The 15160-nt window shown below is 42.0% G+C and overlaps 1 long non-coding RNA gene across 2 annotated transcripts in view; it reads right to left on the bottom strand.

Annotated features, from left to right (window-relative positions):
* Window positions 1–6048: 6048 nt before the first annotated feature.
* The window catches only part of LOC123568364 (uncharacterized), a 39292-nt gene continuing 30180 nt past the window's right edge, over window positions 6049–15160 (bottom strand). The window contains exon 4 of one of the 2 annotated variants that reach the window (XR_010577908.2): window positions 6049–6737. This is a non-coding gene — a long non-coding RNA (uncharacterized lncRNA). The remainder of the gene's footprint in view (window positions 6738–15160) is intronic. The other variant, XR_010577910.2, reaches the window with a different exon arrangement.

Here is a 15160-nt window from a genome sequence, read left to right as displayed (position 1 = left end):
GACGGAGGAGGAGATTCTTACAGAAGTGTTCCCTGGGAGAAGGCAAGATGGGAGAAAGGAGCTGGCCTCCGAGGGGAGCAGGCTCGTGCCCTCTGTAGAAACAGGAGGAAAGGCCCAGCATGTGGGCACAGGCCGAGTTAAATTGGAAGTTTTGTTAGTAAGAAGATGAAGTGGTTTCTAAGTGGTTGTTTCTCTTTTTCTCAGTGAACTGAAGGTGAAGGCCATCAGCTACAAGTGAGGAAAGGAGAGGAGATACAGGAAGCTTGAGAAGAGAGAGGGTGTGAAGAGTTTTAGAAGTGAAGATACTGAGAAAGTGTTTGTCCATCAGTGGCTTGAGATTTGTGTCCATACATGTCAAAGGATCCCATCATCATGATCAGTGGATTCTGCAAAAACATGCAGCTGCTTGGGTGCAAACATGATAGCTGGAAAGCTGGAGCTTGGCATGTGAGGTTGCTGGACAGAGTTTGCAGGGCAGTGGTTGTAAGAAAGAATCATGACTCTAAGCTGGGTTAAGAGTGAGGTGGCTGATGAAAAAGTGGTAGTGCTGATAATAATTGAAGATCTCTATGAGATCTGCATACGTACTGCACTGGAGGACCAGCAAAAGTGAGCTGGGAGTAGAGGCTGGTATACTTGAGGTTGCAATTTCAGAGGTGGCGCATTTAGTGTGGTTTACAATATGGAAGGGCATGACCAAGGAAGAAGATAGCTAGGTGGGTGGGGGAAAAGGTCATCAGTATGAGCTGGCTGAAGAACAAGCAGCCGAGATATTGGATGGATAAGCCATCCAAATGTTGAAGGAACCAAGAATGGTGGCAATTGAAGGAAATGAGATGATGGTAAAGTCATTCATGAAAGGAGTGAGACAGGGTGGGCAGGAGATGGCAGCAACTCAGAGGTGCAAAGTCCAATGACATACACTTCAAAGGAAGAGGGGTTGAAGAAGGGAACAAATGGCTTGGAAGTGGCAATCGGAGGTCAGGCACACACCTGTCCCATCTCCAGGTACATGGGCAGGGTATGAGAAGAACAAAAAGCCAACCTGCTGTTAAGTAGCTGCAATGGAAGTTTTAGGACAAATCCAGGCACTAGACGGGGTAAGAGGTGAGGGAAACATTCTGAGAAGGGATTAAGAATAGAGAAGAGGAGGAGGCTGCTGAGAGGCTGGGCAGTGCGGGGGCGATTGGTTCAGATTACCAGATGTGCAGATCCACCAAGGGGCTAAGGTTGGGGTGATGCCAGATGACTTGGATGGGAACTTGACCTTCTGGAGGTGACTGAGGTGAACAGGGAGGTGGGACATGATGGGATTAGTGCTGATAATCTCATGAGAATCTGGTTTTGTAGCAGGAAGTTTAATAACATCTGTTTATTTCACTTCTCTGATTGCAACCCTTTACTCGCTTCTCATTGCCCTTTGGATCAAGTTCAGACTCCTCAGCACCATCAACAAAGCCAAGCATAGTCTGGTCCTTCCTACCTCCCCAGCCTCACCTCTGAGTCTGCCACAGCATTGAACTGAACTCAATTGCAAGTTTTTCTTGCTCTCTTAGTATTTCAGGCAATACAGCATAGTGGTTAAGCACAATGATTCTGGTTCCAGATAATCTGGGTTTGAAACCTGGCTTTATCACTTTCTCACTATATGACCTGGGGCAAGGTATCTGACTACTCTGAATCTGAGTGCTTTCATTTGCAAGATGGGGTAAATAATAGGACCTACATTAGAGAGTGGTATACTTGCAAAAGCACTTAGATCTGTCTATCTGTCATGTGGGTTAGTTGTAATAGTCATTCCCTCCACATGCCATCCTCTTAGCAGGGAATACACATACCATTTTTGCTGTCCCTCTCCACTTCTCCCTCTACCTACTTACTCAAGGGTCACCTGAGACATCCCTTCCTGAAAGTTTTCCTTGGTCTCCTAGAGGGGACACAGGCTCCACCACTGCACTCCTGTAGCTGCCTATTCCCCCATAATACCACTGTGTCCTTGTTGGATGCACCCTTCCAGGTTATTTACCACTCTTCTCAGGGCCTACCATTCTTCCCAGCATACAGTAGGTGCTCATAAATGTTTGTCGAAATGTTATCAGATCTGCTACACAAAAGATACCCAAGAATAGACAACCTTCACAATCCCTCTCAACTCAGAGACTCTATAGTTTGTCAAATGATAGAATCAATGGATGACTCCTCCAGAGACAGAGACAGTGGGTCCCAGGCTGAAGGGGTGTGGGGCTCTGCAGACATTTGTGGAGCACAAACAATGTCATCTCAGCCCAGATCTGCCTCAGCACACAGTAGGCCAACCCTCTATCTATACACAGAGCTTGTTTCTGTAGGGAGACTTTCATAGCTTCTATTGCTCTTTTTTAAAAAATTGAGTGTTAATTTGGGAGTAAAAAAGTTCTACCCTGAAAAAATCTGCAAATCATTGGTCTACCACATGCTCTCTGAACTCCCTTCCAGCTCAAAAAGTTGCAGTCAACTCAGCAACACTCAACCTTTGCATATGAGGACCCTGAGGGATAGAATTATTCCTTTAGGATCTATTGATTCAGATATTGACAAAAGTTTTTATGAAGTCAGTAGCACAAGCCAAATGAATTTTACTCATCTATAAGCATGCAGAACATGGTGTATGCATATTGCTTATGAGAAACATATTTTTTTCAGCCCACAGGCAATTCTTGGTGTGCATGTGGACTCAGGTCCTGCCTGCTATACTGAGACCACCAAGGGCAATGTTCCCTGGGTTGGAAACCTGAAACCAGGCCTATCCCTAGTTTCTAAAGACTCTGTTTTCCAAGAGGGTTGTATTAGTCTGTTCCCATGCTGCTAATAAAGACATACCTGAGACTGGGTAATTTATAAAGTAAAGAGGTTTAAAGGGCTCACAGTTCCACATGGTTGAGGAGCCCTCACAATCATGGAGGAAGGCAAAGGAGAAGCAAAGACACATTTTACATGGTGGCAGGCAAGAGAGCTTGTGTAGGGAAACTCCCATTGACAAAACCATCAGATCTGTGAAATGTACTCACTATCATGAGAGGAGTATGGGAAAAACTGCCCCTGTGATTCAACTTTCTCCACCTAGCCCTGCCCTTGACATGTGGGGATTATTACAATTCAAGGTGAGATTTGGGTGGGGACACAGAGCCAAATCATATCAAGAGGGAATAAAGGCCCATGGCTAGTTCCAGAGGCTTGGCCGTGAGAATGATGGCTGCCTCTCAAATTTTGGCTCAGATTGAACAACTCACCCTGACCTCTAACGCTGCAGGGTTGCTGCCCAACACCCTTGCAGTGGCTTGTTTCAACAGATGTGGAAGGGACCAGAACCACTGCAGCCTGACTGCAGACAAGCACTGTCTGAGCTAGGGTCAGCTTTCTGTTATGGCAGAGAGAGAGCTTGAAGAGAAAGCATAAACTAAGAAGCAGCCTCTGGGATGAAAAAGTCTAGCGGTCTCTTACTGACAGGCCTAAACCAATCTGTTGGTTTAACAAATGTCAGCTTCTCTTGATCGATATCAGTAGCCTCCAGTGATCAGAGGTAGATGGGGTGAGGTGGGGCCATACATCCTGTCCCGTTAACCTTGCTACCTGGAGGTATGTTGTTATGAAGTCAGGTCTCAGACCAAATTCTGCCAGTCTTGTATTTATTGGCAAGTTAGGCACAAAAACCACAATCAATTCTTTTAAGTGTGGGAAGAAGGGAGTCCCACAGGCACCCTGCAGGAAATATTCACTCCAAGAGAGACCAACCGACCAGGTACCCAGGTCAGCATAAAAGTCCTGGGGGAAGAGGGAAGCATGGAACTCAGGGGGCTTAGGACCTTGAGGGTACAAGTCTGCTGAATTTTTTTAATGTTCATACCCTGTTGTGCAAAGAAGCTGAGCTGCGAAGGTTTTCTAGCTAAGCTACCTTCAGCGCTGCTCTTTCTCCAGCAATGAATACTTATTTTTGACATTCCTAATGCTAATTAATGAACTCCTAGTGTGGATTTTTATATTTGAAAAGCTTCAAGCAGTCTCCTCTAGAGTGTGGATTTCTGAGTAGGGTACTTTGAATATCACCTAACTACCTTGAGATTGTATATTAAAGTTACTATACACATTCATATTATACTTTTCCGAAATGCATATTTTTAAGCAAATTGTCACACAGGCAAAATGATGGAAACACAAAGATGAAAGGGACCTGAGAAAGTCTCTGGTCCAGCCAGGTTTTTTCATTCATTTATTCATCCGTTCATACAACAGTTTTGGAATACCTATATTATGCCAGGCACTGTTGCAGGTACGGGGATTAGAGTGGTGAACAGGAAATAAAGTCCCTGCCATTCTGGAGTTTCCATTCCAGTGGAAAAGGCTGATGATAAATAAAGAAAATATAGATATATGATTTAATGGCTGGTGGTGATAGTTTCTATGAAGCAAAAGCAATGTCAGGGCTGACATAGCTCTGTTGAATAGAAATACAGTCATGCGTCACTTAACAACAGAGATACATTCTAAGAAATGTGTTGTTAGGTGATTTCATCATTGGGTGAACATCACTGAATATACTTTCACAAACCTATGTGGTGTAGCCTACTGTAGACCTAAGTCATATGGTGTAGCCTATCGGTCCTAGGCTACAAACCTGTACTGCATGTCACAGTACTGAATCCTGTAGGCCATTGGAACACAATGGTAACTATTTGTGTCTGCAAACAAATCTGAAAACAGAAAAGCTACAGTAAAAATACAGTATAAGAGATAAAAAATGGTACACCTGTATAGGGTACTTACCATGAATGGCGATTACAGGACCAGAAATTGCTCTGGGTGAGTCAGTGAGTGAGTGGTGAGTGAATGTGAAGGCCTAGGACACTACTATATACTAGTGTAGACTTTACAAACACTGTACACTTAGGCTACACTAAATTTAAAAAAGCATATTTTTGTTTCTTTCATAATGAATTAACCTTAGATTACTGTAACTTTTCTATTTTATAAACTTAATTTTTAAAAAACTTTTTGGCCCCTTGTAATAACACAGCTTAAAACAGAAACACATTGTATGGCTGTTCGAAAGTTTTTTTTTTTTTTTTTTTTTGGCTTTGTATCATTATTCTATAGGCTTTTTTTTCTATTTTAAACTTTTTTGGGGAACTTTTTAAACTTTATATTTATTTATTTATTTATTTATTTATTTATTTATTTTTTGAGACGGAGGCTGGCATGTTGCCCAGACTGGAGTGCAGTCGCGCAATCTTGGCTCACTGTAACCTCTACCTCCTGGGTTAAGCGAGTCTCTTGCCTCAGCCTCTGGAGTAGCTGGGATTACAGGCACCCGCCATCACGCTCAGCTAATTTTTGTATTTTTTGTAGAGATGAGGTTTCACCATGTTGGCCAGGTTGGTCTTGAACTCCTGACCTCAAGTGATCCACCTGCCTCAGCCTCCCAAAGTGCTGGGATTGCAGGCATGAGCCACTGCACCTGGCCTACCTGTTCAACTTTTTAATTAACAACTGAGACATGAACACATGCATCAGCATAGGTGTACACAGGGTCAGGATCAGCAGTATCACTCTTTTTCACCTTTCTATCTTGTCCCACTGGAAGGTCTTCAGGGGCATGGAACTGTCATCTCCTATGAGAACAATGCTTTTTTCTAGAATACTTACTGAAGAACCTGCCTGAGGCTATTTTACAGTTGATTTTAAAATAGATATAAGTAGAACCAGTACACTCTGAAATAAGAATAGTATAGTGAGTACACAAATCAGTAACAGTCATTATTGTCATTATCAAGTGGGTTATGTATGCTGCAGAATTGTATCTGCTATACCTTTATACATCCGGAAGCGCAGTAGGTTTGTTCATCCCAGCATCACCACAAACATGTGAGTAATGTGTTGCACTGCAACTGCAGGGGGTCACCAGGGTATATGTGGTGCTTTGTTGACCAAAATGTCATTATGTGGTGCACGACTGTGCAATGAAAGTCACTTATGTCAAATTGCCTAGCAGCCGTATTTAAAAGAGTGCAGAGAAAGAGGTGAAATTAATTTTATTGATGTACTTTATTTAACCTAATACAGCATATCCAAAATATTATCATTTCAACATGTAACAAATATAAAAATTATTAATGAGATATTTTACATTCTTTTTTTTTGGAAACAAAGTCTTTGAAATCCAGTGCGTGCCTTATCCTTACAGCACATCTCCATTTGGACTAACCACATTTCGAGTGCTCAGTAGGCACAGGTGGTTAGTGGCTACTATGTTGGATAATAGACGGTTAGTGAGTAAAAGGACAATGGTCATATTTTAGACAGGATGATCAAAGACTGTGTCTCTGAGGAAGGTGACATTTGAATGCAGGTCTGAACAAAGCAAAGGAGCAAGCTGTCTGGGTATCTGGAGAAGAGAGACTACAAAGAACAAAGGCAGAGTGGTGGGAATAAATTTGGCATGACAGAAAAATAGCAAGGTGGCTATTTGTGGCCTCGACTAGTTATCCCCTTTGCCCTTCTCCTTTCCTTTCCTTCTCCTTGGAATGCAGATGCAGAGCCTGGAGGTGCAGCAGCCATCTTTCAACCCTGAGGACAAGCAGATGCTCTGGAGTTAGACTGTCCCCATCCAATCCCGGGTCTGCTTTTCCTTGCTATTTCATTGCTTCTCAAACTATCAGTGGCAAAGAAGCAGTTGTTTTCCCCCAATCCACCGCAGATCAATACTTTTGTAAAATAAAATAAAGCAAGTTACTTAAAAAGAATGAAGTTTTAAGAAGAAATGAACACACGAAATACAAGGCCAACTTAAAAAAAGTTTATTCAACTGACACAAAATACTCTATCAAATTGCTAGAAAACACTTATACTAAATTTCTGTACTCATTTTTTAGCAGACCACTGACAAGCAGTTATGTCCAAGGTCAAAACTTCCAGGAGCACTAAGTTAGTTATACTACTGTAGGTTAGTTTTTTAACCCATCTAAGCCTCAGTATCCTAATTTGAGAAATGGGAATTAGTATCTCTTTCAGAAGCTTTTTTTGCTGTTGTTATGGATTAAACATACAAACCCCATGTGAAAGCTAGCCCAGCAATGTCATTAAATGTTAGCTATTACTAGTTATCACATACTTGTCTCCCCAGTTGGCCGCAAGCCCCATAAGGACAAGGACAACTTTATAAACTCAATACTCTGTGGTGCCTGCACTGTAGATACGCAATAAATTATGGTGGAATTATTGAAAAATGCTTTGAAATCCTTAGGTAAAGGTATTTGAAAATAACCTCTACAATTTTCATGTATTCATTCATTCATTTCCAATGTAGCATAATGAAAGGATAACAATTTTGGACAAGCCCTAATTTCAATTATGGTTTCTTCGACTCACTATTGGGCAAGCCACTTTACCTCTTTGAACTTCAGTTTTCACATCTCAAAAATAAATAATATTCATTCTATTGGGCTGTTGTAAGGACTAAATGAGATAATACATGCAAAATACCATGGTGTCCTTAAATGGGAGCTATTGTTCCTGTTCTGCAGAGAGGGCCTGTTCGTGCAGATAGCTGTGCTGAGTGCTGACCAGGACAGAGCCTGGCATTTCTGGCTTGGTGAGCATTCCTGAATCTTTTATTGGCAGCACTGGAAGATTCCAGCAGCTGGGAGCAAACTAGCACCAGTGTCCAGCAGAGACATAAAAATTGGGGCCCCACCCCGTCAGGCCCTGTTCAGGCCCTGCCCTTCCTAGAGGTTAATTTTAAACGCCCCATGTGACTGTGGGTGGTGAGAGGTGTCTGCTTTGAAGTCAGCAGTTGCACCCAAAGTCCTTTCTGCTTTAAAAAAAAAAAAAAAACCAAACCTATCCCAACTTGGCCTGCCATTCTAAACAAAAAAAGTCTGACAGTGCTCACCACTTCTTTAGGGCCAGAGGTATAGAAACCCTCTCTAAGAATGCAAGGTCCTGAGGGAGAGTCTAAGGTACTTGGGCCACAACCCCTCAACTAATATAGCGTATGTGCCAAGCTCTATCTCATTTGAGCCTTACAACACTGCTTGGAGGTAGACTAATGTATGTGTCTTTCTATTAGTTTATTTTAAAAAATGTGTTAAAATGCATACAGCGTAAAATTTATCATTTAACCCCCCCCCTTTTTTTTTTTTTTGAGACAGACTCTCTCTCTGTCACCCAAGCTGAAGTATAGTTCCGCCTCCTGGGTTCAAGTGATTCTCATGCTTCAGCCTCCCAAGTAGCTAGGATTATAGGTACCCATTATTATACCTGGCTAATTTTTGTATTTTTAGTAGAGACAGGTTTCACCATGTTGACCAGGCTGGTCTTGAACTCCTTGCCTCAAGTGATCCGTCTGCTTCGGCCTCCCAAACTGTTGGGATTACAGGCATGAGCCACTGTGCCTGGCCCATTTAAACGTTTTTAAGTGCATAGTGCATTGTGAATTGTACATTCACTGTTGTCATCCATCTACCTCCAGAACTCTTTGCAGCTTACAAAACAAACTCTAGACCTATTAAACAACAACTCCCCATTCCCCTCTTCCCCCAGCCCCTGACAACTACCATTCTTCTTTCTGTCTCTATGAATTTGAGACCTCATGTAAGTGGAGTCATGTAGTAATTGCACTTTGACTTATTTCACTTAGCTTAATGTCTTCGGTATTCACCCATGTTGTAGCATGTATCAGAATTTCCTTTTTTTTTTTTTTTTTTTTTAAAGCTGTATACTATTCCATTGTGTGTCTGTATCACATTTGGTGTATCCATTCATTCATTGATACATACCTGGGTTGCTTCCACCTTTTGGCTATTGTAAATAATGCTGCTGTAAACATGGGTAAACAAAAATCTCTGAGACCCTGCTTTCAATTCCTTTGGGTAAATACCCAGAAGTAGAATTGCTGGATGATATAGTAATTCTTTTCATTTCTTTCTTTCTCTATTTTTATTTATTTATTTATTTATTTTATTTTTTTGAAATGGAGTCTCACTCTGTCCCCCAGGCTGGAGCGCAGTGGTGTGATCTTGGCTCACTGCAACCTCCACCTCCCAAATTCAAGCGATTGTCATGCCTCAGCCTCCCAAGTAGCTGAGACTACAGGCGTGCACCACCACTCCTGGCTAATTTTTGTACTGTATTAATAGAGATGGGGTTTTGCCATGCCGTTCTGGCTGGTCTCAAACTCTTGACCTCAGGTGATTGGCCCACCTTGTCTCCCAAAGAATTTACTTAGGAAAGTAATTCTTTCCTAAGTTTTACAGGCGTGATACAGAATTACTGCATGGGCCCAGTAATTCTTTCCTAAGTTTTTGAAGAACCACCATACTGTTTTCCATAGTGGCTGCACCATTTGTATTCCCACCAACAGTGTACAGAGTTTCCAATTTCTCTACATCCTTGCTGACACTTGTTATTTCCTGTTTTGTTTTTTGATACAGCCATACTAGTGGATGTGAGATGGTATCTCACGGTGGTTCTGACCATATGGTTTATTCGTTTTTAATCACCATTTTGCAGAAGGTAAAACCAAGACTTAGAAATATGAGATAACCTAGCCAAGATCACTAGCTTAAAGTGCAGAGACCAGCCTGCACTCTACTCTGTTCCTGGGGCAGTTCTAGATCTGAGCCGCTAAAGCCCATGGGCCTAGAATGTGGCCCGTGCTGTACCCAACCAACCTCTCCCCCATGTCTCCTGCCAGCCCACCCTCCACCCATCCCATTCCACAAACATCTGTGGAGGCAGCAGGGAGAAATGGGTAAGCCTGAGGACTCTGGAGCCTGACCACGTGCTCTGAGCAAGCGTGGCTCTGGGACTCATACTGGCTATAGAATCAAGTCAAGTCAAGTCACAAACCTTGCTATGCCTCATATTCCTCATCTGCAAAAAGTGCTTGATAAGAGCACCCAACTTGTAGGGCAGCTGTGAGGAGCAGATGAAACATAGGTAAAGAGAATCCTTATCACAGTCACCTGCAGAGCTTTAGAGAATGCTGCCTGTCATGAGCCCCAGCATAGAAGGTGACACTAGGCCTGGGAGGTTCAACCAGGAACCCAGCATAGAGTCAGAGTCCCTGTCCTCCTGCAGCTCCCAGCCCAGTGTGGGAGACAGACCTTAACTGAATATTTACAACAATCTGTGCTCAGCGGCAGTGGTGAGAAGTGCTGAGAAGGACTGGTCTTTCTTACAGTCTCTGGGAACAGGACAGCTTCTGCCTCTGTTTTTATTCCTGCCAGGCTTCCATTTACATAACAGGTAAAACAGCAACTCTGGGTCCTACATCATGGAACTGAAGGGAAAAGGTGAAAAGATTTGCTCCAGTATTTGCATTTAAAAATTCTAAACTCCTTGTTGGCTAATTTGGAGTGTTCTAAACTAATAATCACTTTTAATTCTTAAAGTAGAATTAACTGACTCTTTCTTCTAGACAAACATAACTGTGAGCAGTTTTTAAAATTATTTTCATTTAAAAAAAATACTTGAGTGGGAAGTCCTAGCCTGAGCAATCAGGCAACAGTAAGAAATAAAGCACATCCAAACTGGAAAAGAAGTCAAACTGTCTCTGCCAATGATATGGTCTTATACCTCGAAAACCCTGAAAAAGACTCCTAGATTTGACAAATGAATTAAGTAGTGTCTCAGGTTACAAAATCAATGTACACAAATTGATAGCACTGCTATATGCCAGGAACGACCAAGGTGAGAATCAAATCAAGAACTCAATCCCATTTACAATAGCTGCAAAAAACAAACAAAAAAACAACTTTAGGAATATACTTAACCAAGGAAGTGAAAGAGCTCTACAAGGAGAACAACAAACCACTAATGAAAGAAATCATAGATGACACAAACAAATGGAGAAAATCCCATGCTAATGGATTGGAAGAATAAATATCATGAAAATGACCATACTGCCCAAAGTGATCTTCAGATTCAATACAATTCCTAACAAAATACCAACGTAATTTTTCACAGAATTAGAAATCATAATCCTAAAATTCATATGGAACCAAAAAAGAGCCAAAATAGCCAAAGCAACCCTAAGCAAACAAACAAACAAACAAACAAAAAAAACAAATCTGGAGGCATCACACTACCAGATTTCAAATTCTACTACAAGGCTATGGTAATCAAAACAGTATGGTACTGGTATAAAAGAAGACACACAGAGAACAGAATAGAGAATGCAGAAATAAAGCCAAATTCCTACAGCCAACTGATCTTCAACAAAGCAGACAAAACCATACCCTGGAAAAAGGGCACTCTATCCAACAAGGGTTGCTGAGAAAATTGGATAGCCACACACAGAAGAAAGAAACTAGATCCTTATCTCTTGCCATATACAAAAATTAACTCAAAGTGGATTAAAGGCTTAAATGAAAGACCTGAAACCATAAAAATTCTAGAAGGAGAAAACCTAGGAAAAACACTTCTGGACATTGGCCTAAGCAAAGAATTTATGACTAAGACCCCAACAGCAAATGCAACAAAACGAAAAATAAATAAATGGGACTTAATTAAAATAAAAAGCTTCAGCGCAGCAAAATAAATAATCAGCAGAGTAAATAGACAACCTACAGAATGGAAGAAAATATTTACAAACTATACATCTGACAAAGGACTAATATTCCGAATCTCTAAGGAACTCAAATCAGCAAGAAAAAAATGAAGCATCCCATTAAAAAGTGGGCAAACAACCTGAACAGATATTTTTCAAAAGAAGATATACAAATGGCCAACATCATTAATTATCAGGGAAATGGAAATTCAAATCACCATGAGATACCACCTTACCCCATTTAGAATGGACATTATCAAAATTAAAAGAAAAATAGATGGTGCGGATGTGGTGTAAAGAGAATGCTTATACACTGTTGGTGGGGATGTAAATGTGTACAATCTCTACGGAAAAAAGTATAGAGACTTTTCAAAGAACTAAAAGTTGATCTACCATTTGTTTCAGCAATCCCATTACTGGGTATCTACCCAAACGAAAATAAGTCATTATATAAAAATGACACCTGCACTGGTATGTTTATTACAGCACAATTCACAGTTGCAAAGATATAGAATCAATCTAAGTGCCTATAAACCAATGAGTGGATAAAGAAAATGTGGCATATCTACCATGGGATACTACTCAGCCATAAAAATAATGAAATAATGTATTTTGCAGCAGCTTGGATGGAATTGAAGGCCATTATCCTAATCAAAATAACTCAGGAAGGGAAAACCAAATACTGCATGTTCTCACTTATGAGTGGGAGCTAAGGCATGGGTATGCAAAGGCATACAGAGGGGTATAATGGACGTTGGAGACTCAGAAATGGGGAGGGTGGTAGGCAGGTGAGAGATTTTAAAAAATCACCTATTTGGTACAATGTACACTCCTTGGGTGACAGGTATACTGAAACCAAGACTTGACCACTTTACTATTCCTCCATGTAACCAAAAACCACTTGCACCCCTAAAACTATCAAAATAAAAATAAATAAAAATTAAAATACTAAAAAAATACTCAAGTGATGCCTTTCAAGAGTACAAACAAGGCACTGAGGGGAGGATTTGAGGGTTTATGGAGATCATCGTCTGAATACACATCAGCTCTGTGAAGGCAGAATTGTGTCTGCGTGGCTCAACATTTTACACCCAGGGCATATATAATAATATGGGCATAATAAATAGTGCAATAAATAATTGCTGAATGAAGGGGCTCAGCCAACCAGTATTTCTAGCACCTATTACATACCAAGCGGTAGCATTATTGACTGACATTATAAAAACATCCACTTATTTGGGTACCATGTGCTCAGCACAAACAAATCTAAGCCATACAATTCCATGAGGTAGGAAGTATTATCCCCACGTGGGCAAATAAAGAACCTGAATTTCGAGACATTATTCAGTGTTTGGCCTCGGTTTTCATAACCAGTAAGTGGCAGAGTCAGCATTAGAACCTATGTCTGCCTCATGCCATCACCGAACTTGCTGGACTTCTCAACTCTGCTTGCTTCCTTGTGTATCATTAACTCCTATCCATGCAGATCAGCTTGTGCTGAGGAGAAAGGAATGAGCATTGTACCTTTTTCTTCTCTCAATCAGTTTAGAGAGGTGCACACATTTTCTTTTTTTCCTCCACTCATAAAGAATCTCAGAATTCTAGGACTGGAAGAAAATGTGGAAAATTCTTCTCTTGGTGCTGAAGGCTTGAGTGGAATTTGCAGAAGCCCCTTCCGGGAGCTCTAACTAGCTGTTTGGTAAGTGCAAGGGGGCAGAGTCTGCCCTTGCCTGCCTGTCTGCCTGCCTGTCTGCCTACCTGCCTTCCTGCCTGCCTGCCTGCCTGCCTGCGGTCATTGCTGGCCTTGCTAATTAGATCCCCTTTCATCTAAGGAGCTTCAAGAGCCTTTCTCCACTTAACTTGTTAATCTTCGCCCCATCCCTCTGATGCAGATGACAAGCTTAATTAGTCCTGGACAGAGACAACACAGAGCCAGGAGACAGCAGCAGAGCCAAAAGAAAAACACTGGATAGCTTATTCCTCCTCTGCTGGCTCATTGTCTCTCTTGCTGAAAAATGTATTTTCAGCTTTGTTTTGAATTGGCTTCTGCCCTGTATTTTGGTAGCCCAATTCTAAAAATCAAGCCTAGTCAATTTGACTCTTAATGCACACATTTGGGTGTGCGAAAATATCGCATTGCTTTCTTTTTAGCTTTAAGTTCAGCTCAATCCAACATAAGCCCCCCATCTCCCTGGGCTGATGGGAGATTTGGTCTCAGCTGTCATTGGTGCTAACTGCATCTCACGCCCTTCAGAAGCAGTATCAGTTCTAGAGCCCATAAGCAGAGAAAAACTTCTCAGTGGTGGCTGCAGTCGTGGATCCCTGCTGGCAGTGGCTGAAATGCGCATCATGTATGCTTTGAGGGCCCAGTGCTCTATTGCATGAGAAGGTGAGTGTAGTCAGCCATGCCAGGTGTCCAATGGCCACTCTATGTGGTGCTGCCAGGAAAGGAGGCTTGAGTGCCCTTTTGACCCCTCAGATCACTATCACCTCTGTACCTCAGAGAATCTGCCTCTGCCACTTAAGGCTCTCTCCCCCACTCCAGGACACACTGCACTGTCTTCTTAATGAATTTTGGCTCCTCCAAAAGCCAGGAAGAGAAATTGTCTCTCAGCTTTGGTTCAGTACAAGCCCCTGAGGCAGAGGAAACTGGAGGGGCCCAGCAATCCTCTTGAGATGTATGTAGAGAGAGGAGGGCAGAACCCCAGATCTGTCTTTTTTTACTTTATGGCAGAGAAAACAGAACAAAACATCCCCTGAATTTTCCTACTATCAAAGCAGTGTCCCCAAAGAGGAAACAAGGAGTATTACTTTGCTACATTTGTCATCACAAAGTGCTACAGATTGGGTGGCTTAAACAACAGAAATTCATTTTCTTGCAGTTCTGGAGGCTAGGGGTCCAAGATCAAGGTGCTGGGAAAATTGGTTTCTCCTGAGGCCTCCTTGCAGATGACTGCCTTCTTCCTGTGTCCTCGCATGGCCTTTCTCTGTGCATGCGCATCCCTGGTGTCTCTTTTTTAATTTTGTTTTTGACACAGTGTCTCCCTCTGTTGCACAAGCTGGAGATCCTCCTGAGTAGTTAGGACTGCAGGTGTGTGCTGCCACACCTGGCTACTTTTTGTTGTTGTTGTTGATACAGGGTCTCACTATGTTGCCCAGGCTGGTCTTAAACTCCTGCCCTCAAGTGCTCCTCCCACCTCAGCCTCCCAAAGTGCTGGGATTTCAGGCATGAGCCACCATGCTCAGTCCCTTCCTCTTATAAGAACACAAGTCATACTGGGTTAGATCCCACCCAGAAGGCCTCATTTAACTAAACCACCTCTTTGACGATCTTTCTCCAAATATGGTTATATTCTATGGTCCTGGAGATCGGGATGAATTTAGGGTGATGGGGTGGACACAATTTAACCCATAACACAAGGGTTAACTGTATTAAAAAAAAAAAAAATCCCAGTCCACTCTCTTTGCCCTCTGTAAACTGCAGCCACCTCCTTTTAGGCTTTGGAGTCTACAGACCAGATTCAAGTTCCTGCTTCGACATTTCCTAGATGTCTGGCTTTAGGCAAGCTATTTAAT

The sequence above is a fragment of the Macaca fascicularis genome, chromosome 1 (genome assembly GCF_037993035.2).
Source record: "Macaca fascicularis isolate 582-1 chromosome 1, T2T-MFA8v1.1".
In the NCBI taxonomy this organism is placed as follows: domain Eukaryota; kingdom Metazoa; phylum Chordata; class Mammalia; order Primates; family Cercopithecidae; genus Macaca; species Macaca fascicularis.
Note: the sequence above shows the minus strand (reverse complement) of the source record. Positions and strands in the feature narration are given on the sequence as shown.